The sequence below is a fragment of the Petaurus breviceps genome, unplaced genomic scaffold, assembly GCF_028583685.1.
Source record: "Petaurus breviceps papuanus isolate PSGF00001 unplaced genomic scaffold, PetGlider_PUasm1.0 42, whole genome shotgun sequence".
Taxonomy (NCBI): domain Eukaryota; kingdom Metazoa; phylum Chordata; class Mammalia; order Diprotodontia; family Petauridae; genus Petaurus; species Petaurus breviceps.
In genome coordinates this window covers 2,455,271-2,465,654 of record NW_027186325.1, presented here as the reverse complement: position 1 = coordinate 2,465,654, position 10,384 = coordinate 2,455,271, and the positions used below count along the sequence as shown (strand labels likewise).

Sequence of the window (10,384 nt, the reverse complement as noted above, 5' to 3'; positions counted from 1 at the left end):
GCTTTAAAAATTAATATCTTCAGATATATAACATTTCCTCTATAGAAGGCATTTATAATTTCATATATCTTTTACTAAGTGCCCCCTAATCTGTGCTTTACATTTTCTGCTGTATGTACATGTGATACAAACTGTCCTGGCCCTCACCACCTGGAAAGCCAGGTAGGTTAAATTTCACCCCTCCTCCAGGATTCTCTTACCCTTAAAGGAGTTTGGGATATTTAGGCTCTCTGCAAAGGCTTTAACTCACCAATAATGTGCCCTTAATTGTAGGGGGGTGGAGGTGGGGGTTCCTTTGCATCCCCATTATATTTAGTCACTTAAACTCAGATTAGCTTTTACATGAATATTTACTTCAAAAAGTTATAATCACAAATATACAAACTTACTCCCCTTAATGTGGGAGGCAGCACCCCTTGCTCTTCCCCCCAGTCTCCTCCTGAGCACCACCTCAGTCTCTGGGGAAGGGAAAAGGATTAGGTTTGTCACCAGGACCAGAACCATCTTCTAACCCGTGGGTGGCTGAACCAAACAGAGAAGGCTAGAGACAGGAGAGTCTGGGATCAAACAGAAGAAATGACTTGCAGGCAAGGACACGTGCCAGAGCCCCACCCTTAGTGTGGGCACCAGAAGCAGTCTGGGGAGACATATATACCAATGACTGCACAATGAGCTGTAGTCCTGACAATGAGGGGGTAACTGTAACAATGAGACAAGTTTGATTCATAGCAAGATTTCATGACCAGAATACAGGCACTTGTCTAGTGTTTGAACTCAAAACACCTGGTGCTTGTTGAAGCAATACATTATGTGGGATTTTGCCAGAGGGTGAGTACAAAGGTTTGCTGTTATGCCAAGCTCAGGGCACAGCTTGCTTGCTGAGCCTTAGCTCTGGAAAATAGGCCCTTTGTATCCCCATTACATTTAGTCACAAAGTCAGATATAGGACTGTGTCAGATAAGTCAGATATAGACAATGTCTCCTAATATCCTAATATCTTGACTGGTTCATAGCTTAAGGCTTCCCATACAGCGCAGTTCCAAATTCAAGCGCCAGATACCCTAGCTTCTCAAGATTTCCATGCTGTGCACCTGAAACTGAAAATGACACAGGACAGAAACAATTCCAGGCCTCTTTCTTGGAGCTAGTGTAAAAGAGCAAGGGAAAAAAAGTCCTTCCCCTCTCCCTGGTACAATTCATGCCATACTTGGCTATAGGTGAACTGGGATCTTTTCCCTCTTGACACAGCTACTAACAGAGCAGTAGAGAGCAAACAGCTCACTTTTAGCAGTTTTAAAGATGCAGAGTCAGTCAAAGGAGGCTACTTACACCCCCATGTGTAAGGGGACTCAAAGACCTCTATGTTTGACAATCTAGATATGCTCCAGAGACCCCTCAAGAATGCCTCCATATTAGAACTGGGCATGCCTTGCCATGCCCAGGTTACATACATACTACATACATATGTACATGTGAAATGTCAATCATAATCAGAAATCAACAGTATAGACAATAGCATATGATGAAGACTTCTTCAATGAATATTTTTAAATTTTCAGAATATTTTGCCACCAACATCAGTAGAAAATTTAAATCAAAATAGGAGAATTGACTTTTTCAGTTGTAGTTGATAAAAGTACAAATATTGATAGACTGGCTTAGACAGCTGTGTTTATTCACACATGTCACAAAAATCTTACTATGAGTGATGAATTGCTTGATATTCTTTCTCTTTAATGACAGTCCAACAGGTAAAAACATTGTTAGGGAAGTATATGGATTTTTCTTTTTTTCTTCTTTTTGAGGGGGGTGAAGGGGGAAGCCAGGACAATTGGGGTTAAGTGACTTGCCCAAGGTCACAGGGCTAGTAAGTGTTAAGTATCTGAGGCCGTTTTTGAACTCAGGTCCTCCTGACTCCAGGGTTGGTGCTCTATTCACTGTGCCAGCTAGCTGCCCCATATATGGACTTTTTTATAATCTTCCAATATCAAAACTAGTGTGTTACTCCATTCAATGTAGCATCCGGGACAGGGAAGACCAATGGATTTGTAGCTAAATTATTAACTAATCAGGATGAAATTGCTCTCAATGGTAAGTTTCATCATATTCACTGCATTATACATCTTAAAAGTAATGAAAACAGAACTGTGCCAAATTTTATTAAGAAAACAGTAAATTTTAAGCATACTTGGGGATTGAATTGATGATTTTCTTCATTACTCTGAGAATTTTAAAGTGAAGCAGGTAGGTCTGCTTTATTATACAGAATTTTTCTGGCTCTCTTGTCATGAAGTTTTGAAGTAAATTTAGCAATTTCTCCATGAAATCAAATGTTTTTAGAAATGAAAGAACACCAGAAAATTTTTATAAGAAATGACTTCAGGATTTAATTTCCAATGTAGATATTATAGGGCATTTAAGTGACTTGTATTTAAAACTTCAAGATTGAAATAAGATTGTTACATTTATGCACATTTGTTTCAGCTAAGATAAAACTCCATTTTTGGAAAGGCAACTAAAAATAAAAAAAATAGTTTTTCCTACATGTAAAAATTAAAAAGAATCATTTGATTCTTGTAATTTTAGCAGCTATGCCCCAAGCACTTAGGAATTACTATCTGAAGGTTTTCTTAATTTTTAAAAAATAGTATTTTGTTTTTTCACTAGTTACATGATAAGAAAAATGTCAGCATTCATTTTTGCAAAATTGTGAGTTCCAAATTCCCCCTACATCTACTCCCCTCTTCTGAAAATGGTAGGCAATTTGATACAGTTTATACATGTGCTATCATATAAAAATATTTCCATGTGAGTCACAATTGTGAAACAAGAAACAGATTAAAAATAAAAAACATGAGAAAGAATAAAGTAAGTTTAAAAAATGTTTCAATCTGCACCATCAGTTCTTTATCTGGATATGGATAACATTTTCCTTCATGAATCCTTTGTACTTGTCAGATTATTGTGTTGCTGAGAAGAGCTGAGTCATTCCTAATTAATCATCACATAATGTTGCTGATACTGTGTACAATGTTTTTCTGATTCTGCTCATTTCACTTTGCATCAGTTTGTACAAGTCTTTCCAGATTTTTCTGAAATCTGCCAGTTCATCATTTCTTATTGCACAATAGTATTTCATTACATTCATATAACACAACTTGTTCAGCCATTCCCCAATTGATGTGTATTCCTTGAGTTTCCAATATTTTGCCATCATGAAAAGGGCTGCTATAAATATTTTTGTACATGTAGGTCCTTCCCCCTTTGTTATGATCTCTTTGGAATACAGACCTAGTAGTGGTATTGCAAGGAAAAAGTGCAAGTTGCCGGAAAGAAACAATTCAGATATCAGGGAGTCACAATCAGGGTTACACAGAACTTGGTGGCTGCAACATTAAAGGATCATAGGTCATCAAACATAACATTATGGAAGGCAATGGGGTTAAAACTATAATCATGAATCACTTACCTGGCAAAATTAAGCATAATGCATCAAGGGAAAAAATGGTCATTCAATGAAAGAGAAGGATGTCATGCTTTCATATGTAGAAGAGCAGAACTAAAGCAAAAATTTGACCTCCAATATCAAGACCCAAGGGAAGAAAAACAGGTAAAAAGGAAAAAGAAAACATTAGGGATTCAATAGAACTAAACTATTTACATCCCTACACAGGAAGATGATATTTGTAATTCTTTAAAATTATATCACTAAATAGTACAGCTAGAAGGAATATTAGCAGAGGGTATGGGCATAAGGTGAGTTTGAGGGAACAACATGAAAAAAATTAATGAATGAGAAAGAGGAGTATAGTGGGCGTAGAAGGAAAGGAGAGGTAGAATGGAGCAAATGATTTCACATGAAGAAAATTTCCCACAAAAGACCAATTACCATGGTGAGGAAGATGGGAGAGTGGGCAACAAACATCACCTGAACCTTACTCTCATCAGTATTGGCTCACAGAGGGAATCATATATATTATCAGTTGAATATAGAAATCTATCTTATGCAACAGGGAAATAGGAGGGGAGACGATTAAATAAAGGGGGAGAAGGGGAGAGACTGACAGAAGGGAGGGAAGATCAGGGGAGGCGGTAAACAGAAGCAAAATATTGGTCAGGAGGGAAAGGGTGAGAGGAGAGAGGACAAACAGGAGGGAGAATAAGATGGAGGGAAATGCACATGTAGTAATCATAACTATGAATGTGAATGGGATGGACTCTCACATAAAACGGAAGTGGATAGAACAATGGATCAAAAACCAGAATCCTACTATATGTTGTCTACAAGAGACACACTTAAAGCAAAGAGACACAGAGTAAAGGCAAAGGGCTGGACAAGAATCTATTATGCTTCAGATGCAGAAAACAAAACAAAACAGGGACCTGATCTCAGACAAAGTAAAAGCAAAAACAAACAAACATAAGAATAGATCCAATTAAAAGAGATAAAGAAGGAAACTACATCTTTCTAAAAAAAAAATAGACAATGAAGCAATATCAATACTAAACATATACGCACCAAGTGGTATAGTATCTAAATTCTTAAAGGGAAAATTTGATGAGTTACAGGAAGAAATAGATAACAAAACTACTAGTAGGGGAACTCAACTCTCAGAACTCGATAAATCCAACACAAAACATGAACAAGAAAGAAACTAAGAAGGTAAAATAGAATGTTAAGAGAAGTTAGAGATGACAAATCTTTGGCATGATTTAGGCATAAAGAGTGACTCCATAAGCAAATTAGAAGAGCAAGAAATACTCTACCTGTCAGATCTAAAGGGAGAGGAAGAATTCAAGACCAAACAAGATAGAAAACATTGCTCTTTGAATTTAAAAGGTGATTTGAAGGATTCAAAATGTGTGAAAACATTTTTTTCTATTTAGTGCTTCAATTTTTTTTTATGTAAGAGTAAAAAGTAGCATTCAAATGGAAGTTTTTGAAAATGAATGTAATACAGTGCTAAAAACATATAATTAAGTTAGTGATCCAGATTTTTATTTGCCAAGACATTTTGTTGAAATGTGAAAGCTTTATGCAAGGATGGTTTTTTTTTGTTTGTTTGGTAGTAAATACTTATTAGAGTAGTTATTTTTAATCCTGAAGACTACTAAAACTTAACACAGCATGAAATTAACATTCATTTCATATTGAAAACTGCATTATCACAAAAGCTTATAACTGATAATAAAATTGTTTCTGATAAAAGATGCCAAGGTTCTAGTAAGCAATATTAAATTAATTTTGAATCTTTTCTTGTAGTGAATTTTAATCAGTTTGATATTAAGACATAATTGGGGTACTAATTCATTTTGCAGAAATTATGAAATGATCCAACCATTTTGAAGAGCAATCTGGCATTATATCCAAAGACTTATTGAAGTACCTATATTCTTTGACCCAGTAATGCCACTACTTTGTCTATTTACAAAGATGATTAGGGAAAAAGGAAAAGAACCTACGTGTTGTAGAATATTTATAGCAGCTCTCTTTGTGGTGGCAAAGAACTGAAAATTGTAGGGATGGCTCATTAATTGGGGAATGGCTGAATAAGTTTTGGTATAGGATGGTGATGGAAACTACTATGCTGTAAGAAAGGATGAGCTCAACGACTGTAGAAAAACATGGAGAGACTTGCACAAAATAATAAAGAGTGAAAAGAGAAAAACCAAGAGAATATTTCATATAGTAACAGGAATATTATTTTAAGAACAACTTTGAGCAAAAAGTTATTTTGTCTATTATAAATACCCAAATTAACTATAAAGGACTTATGAAGAAAATTGTTATCTGCATCCAGAGAAAGAACTGATAAATAGAAGTATATATAGAATAATTGTACATGTGTGTGTATTTGTGTTTAATAGTAACCATCTCTAGGGTGGGGGAGGAGGGATGGAAGAACAAAAAGAAATTTATGTAATAATTTTGCTGTATATGTGAAAGGAATAGCAAGTTGTGCATAGTAAATTTGTACATCTTTTTTATTGGACTGTTATTGAAATGCTTGTTTAATTCCAAAAATTAAAAATAAATTAAAAAACACATGCTTTTTATCTCTAACTAGATTTTACCTAATTTATATGTATCTAGATTTTATGTGTGTGCATGTATATGTGTGTTTACACACACATACATAAATACTGAAAACAAACTGTCAAATTTGTAACTTTGCATGTTATATCTAGTTCATTTTTATTTGATTTTAATGTGTTGATATATAATTTAAAAAATAAATATATAAAAGTATGGTTTTCTAAGTCAATATGCATCCTGTGGGGATTATGTATGGTGTAGTGGCCCCCATTTCTATTCGAGTTTGACACTGCTAGACTAGTTTACAGGGAGGTGACTTTTGTTTAAGACTTTGGTTGTATCTTACAATCAAGGGCACACATGGGCAGGCAGTGTGGTATAATAGAAAGATCACTGGATTTGCAGTTTGGAGGACCAGAGTTAGAAGCCTGGCATTGCCACTTACAACTTTTATGATATTAAGTAAGTTTACCCCTCTAGTCCACAGTTTCCTCATCTGGAAAATGAAGGGGTTAGTTATTCAGTTAGTCAGTTAGTAAACATTCATTAAACACCCACTATGTTCTAAGCACTGTGCTGAGCACTGGTGATTCAAAAAAAAGGTAAAACAGTCCCTGATCTCAAGGAGCTTACAATCTAATAGGAGAGACAACTTGTTAACTACAAACAAAATATATACAGGATAAATTGGAGAAAATCAACAGGGAGAAGGCACTAGCATGAAGAGGAATCAGGAAATGCTTTTCATAATGGGACTTTAACTGGGACTTGAAGGAAACTAGGGAAACCAGGAAGTAGAGATGAGGAGGACTTAGACTAAATAGCCTTCTAGCTCTAGGTTAATGATTGTATGATTGATGCTATGCCCTTTGGCATCTTATGGAAAATGGATCCTTAGTGATTAAGAATAAATTTGTTGGCCCTCTGGAGGGCAGCTCCATTTTTTAGCTTAGTTGCTCTCTGATTTATGTTTAGCTTTCTTAGGAATCTCACCAAGAAGTTTGACTTCAACCAACTCTCTTCCTAAATAGGATGATTACATCTATAATAGTTCAAGCCAAATAATTCATCCCCAATTACTAATATTCCATGAAGCTCCAAGAAGTATGTCTTTCTTGTCCATAGGAGGATACTATTAAAGTCTAAAACAAAGGCTTATACCATCCCTGTAAACTTTTCAATTGCTCAGGGAGTCTACACAAAACCAATTATTCCCTCTGTGGCATTGGGATTCAAAGAAGAAAGGGTAGCTAGACTAGGCCTCACTATAGCAGAGAGTGTCATTTTTGTGGCTTATTTTGATTGTACAAGAGTGAAGTTATTTTTTTAAATGCCTTCTTTGCCAAAATCCAATGACAGAAAATTAAACTAAACTAAAACTAAAATAAACAAAGATAAAAAGCACAGAATTATAGAATTTTACGAATGAAAGAAGGCATCTCAGAAGTCATCTAATTCAACCTTTTCTAGAAACTGAATCTACTCTATAATATAACTAATAAATCTTTGCTTGGAGACCTCTTATGAGGGGAGCTCGCTAATTCTCAAAGCAGACCCCTCTACTTTTGCATAGTTCTTTTCATTAGAGAGATTTTTGTTTTGTTTTGTTTTTCCTTCATATCAAGCCTAAATCAGCTTCTCTGCAGTCTACAACAAATTGCTCCCAGTTCTGCCTTATAGGACCAAGCACAAATCAAATTCCCTCACATGACAATTCCTCAAATATTTGAAGTCAGAAATCATTTTCTCCTAAGCCTTATTTTTCATGCTAAACATCCCTGGTTCCTTCAACAGGAATGCTGATCTTAATGCAACCAAAATTAAAAAGAAAGCAGAAAACTGGGGGAAAATGTTTGCAACAAAGTATCTCTGATAAAGGCTTTATTTCTCAACTATAAAGAGAACTGAGTCAGATTTATAAAACAAGTCATTCCCCAATTGATAAATGGTCAAAGGATATGAACAGGCAGTTTTAAGACAAAGAAATCAAAGCTATCTATAAGTCACATGAAAAAATGCTCTAAATCACTATTGATTAGCGAAATGCAAATTAAAACAACTCTGTGGTACCACCTCATACCTATCAGGTTGGCTAATATAAAAGGAAAATTATAAATGTTGGAGGGAATGTGGGAAAACTGGGACACTTGTTGGAGTTGTGAACAGATCCAACCATGCTGGAAAGCAATTTGGAACTATGGCCAAGGGTTTTAAAAATGGTGCATAACTTTTGATCCAACAATACCACTGCTGGGTCTATATCCTAAAGATGACAAAAAGTTCAAGGGGGTGTAGGGAGGAAAGGATCTATTTGTACAAAAATATTTATAGCAGTTCCTTTTTGTGGTGGCCAATAATTGGAATTTGAAGGGATGTCCATCAATTGGAGAATGACTAAACAACTTGTGGTATATATTTGTGATGGGATATTATTATGCTATAAGAAATGACAAGCAGGATGACTCAGAAAAACCTGGAAAGACTTACATGAACTGATTCAAAGTGAAGTGAACAGAACCAGGAGAATGTTGTACCCAGTAACAGCAATATTGTACAAGGAAGAATTGTGAATGACTTAGCTATTCTCAGCAATACAATGATCTAGGGCAATCCCAAAGGACTAATGATGAAACACATACTCTCTGCCTCCAGGGAAAGAACTTATATTGTCTAAATGCAGACTGAAGCATGCTGTTTTCACATTCTTTCATTCTTTTTTAAAAAAATTCTAGTTTTCTTGTACAAAATTACTAATATGGAAATGTTTTATATGATTGAACATGTATAACCTATATCTGATTCTTACTATCTCAGAGAGGAGGAAAGGATAGAATTTGGAACTCAAAAATGTAAAAAAAAAAAAGTTTAAAATTGTTTTAGCACATAATTGGAGGGAAATAAAATATTATTTAAAATAGCATTAGGTTTATAGTAGATTTGGGGGGACAATTTTCCAGTCAGTTTTCCTGTAGACCAAAACCCCATGACATTCCTAAAACGCATGGAAGAACTTTTGAATAGATACTGAAAACATAAATGTTTCAAGGTAAATTTGGAAAGAATACTAGGTTTAGAGTCAGGGGTCCTAGATTCAAATTCAAATCCCAGTTGTTGATACTTTTGTGACAGTGGGCAAGTTACAACTTGTCTGAGACTGTCTCCTTAGGAGGGAAATTGGACTAGATGGACTCTGAGGGTCTTTCCAGCTCTAAGTCTATAAACTTTTTTAGTGATTCTCAAAGTGTGGTCCATAGGCCAAGATGAAAAACTGACATATGCTAAAGCTTAGTGACTTAATGTCTAAAAATATTGCCACCTAAGCATAGGGGTATCCTTAGCTCTGGACAGAGGTGAGGAATGCTACTCAAAGGAAGAAGTAAGGAAGGAGGTCCAGAAAGCTTCATTGAAAGCTTCATTCACCGTACTCCATCCATCTCTTACTTTACTGGAGCACTCTTCCTTGAGGCAGGGGTGTGCTTAGAGGCTGTTTGAATAAGCTAAGGAGATCATAATTGTAAATTTTTTGTGTGAGTATACCTTAGAAATTGGCAAACAATATAACCCAAGGTTTAGATTTATTGTTTTGTTGATTGTCTAGAGTTTTTTTAAAAAGTGATGGAGAAAAAAAAAGTTAATAATACATATTAAATTTAAAAGTGTGTTCAGCTTTTCAGATAGTTGTTATACTTTTACTAGGTCACTGCTGTTTGAGAGTCTATGAATTTCTTTCTCTACCTTCCCTTCCTATTTTAGATCAAAATGACAAAGAATTTAGACTGAAATTGGTCCAAGTGTTTTTTCTTTTTTTTCTGTTGTCTTAAGAAAAGGAATGAATTGGGCAGGAGATTTACTCTAAGTATTTAAGAACCAAAGCATCTAAAATGGCTATTTTCCCTATGTCCTCATCTGTAAAATAAGGGGTTTGGACTAGATGGCCTCTGAGGTCCTGTCCATTTTTAAATCTATGATGTTATGATTCATACATTGTTTATCTCATCTCTATAATGGTTCTTGGGAAGCATGATAGCAGGAGTTCTGGCCACTAGGTGGAATACTTAACACAACATACACATATCTTTCTATATATGTGAATATATGTTCATAGAAACAAATGGGGAATAGGACTATATCATATATCCAGAATGGTATTTTCAGTATTCAGAATAAGACTTCAGACAATAATTCATGAGGATCCCATTTAATATATTTTGTATTATTTGCCAATTGGTGTTGTTAGGGGGGGGGAGGGGGAGAAACGGGATCCCGATAGGTTCAACAGGGCATCTGGAAAGAATTCAGCTCAGCCTTTCTTGGAGTTATAGTTGAGAAAGTTTATTAATACGCCAT

General features: G+C 35.3%; 1 pseudogene; it reads right to left on the bottom strand.

The window, feature by feature from the left end:
* LOC138171309 (kinetochore protein NDC80 homolog pseudogene) overlaps positions 1–10,384 on the bottom strand; it is a 15,159-nt pseudogene extending 4,775 nt beyond the window's left edge.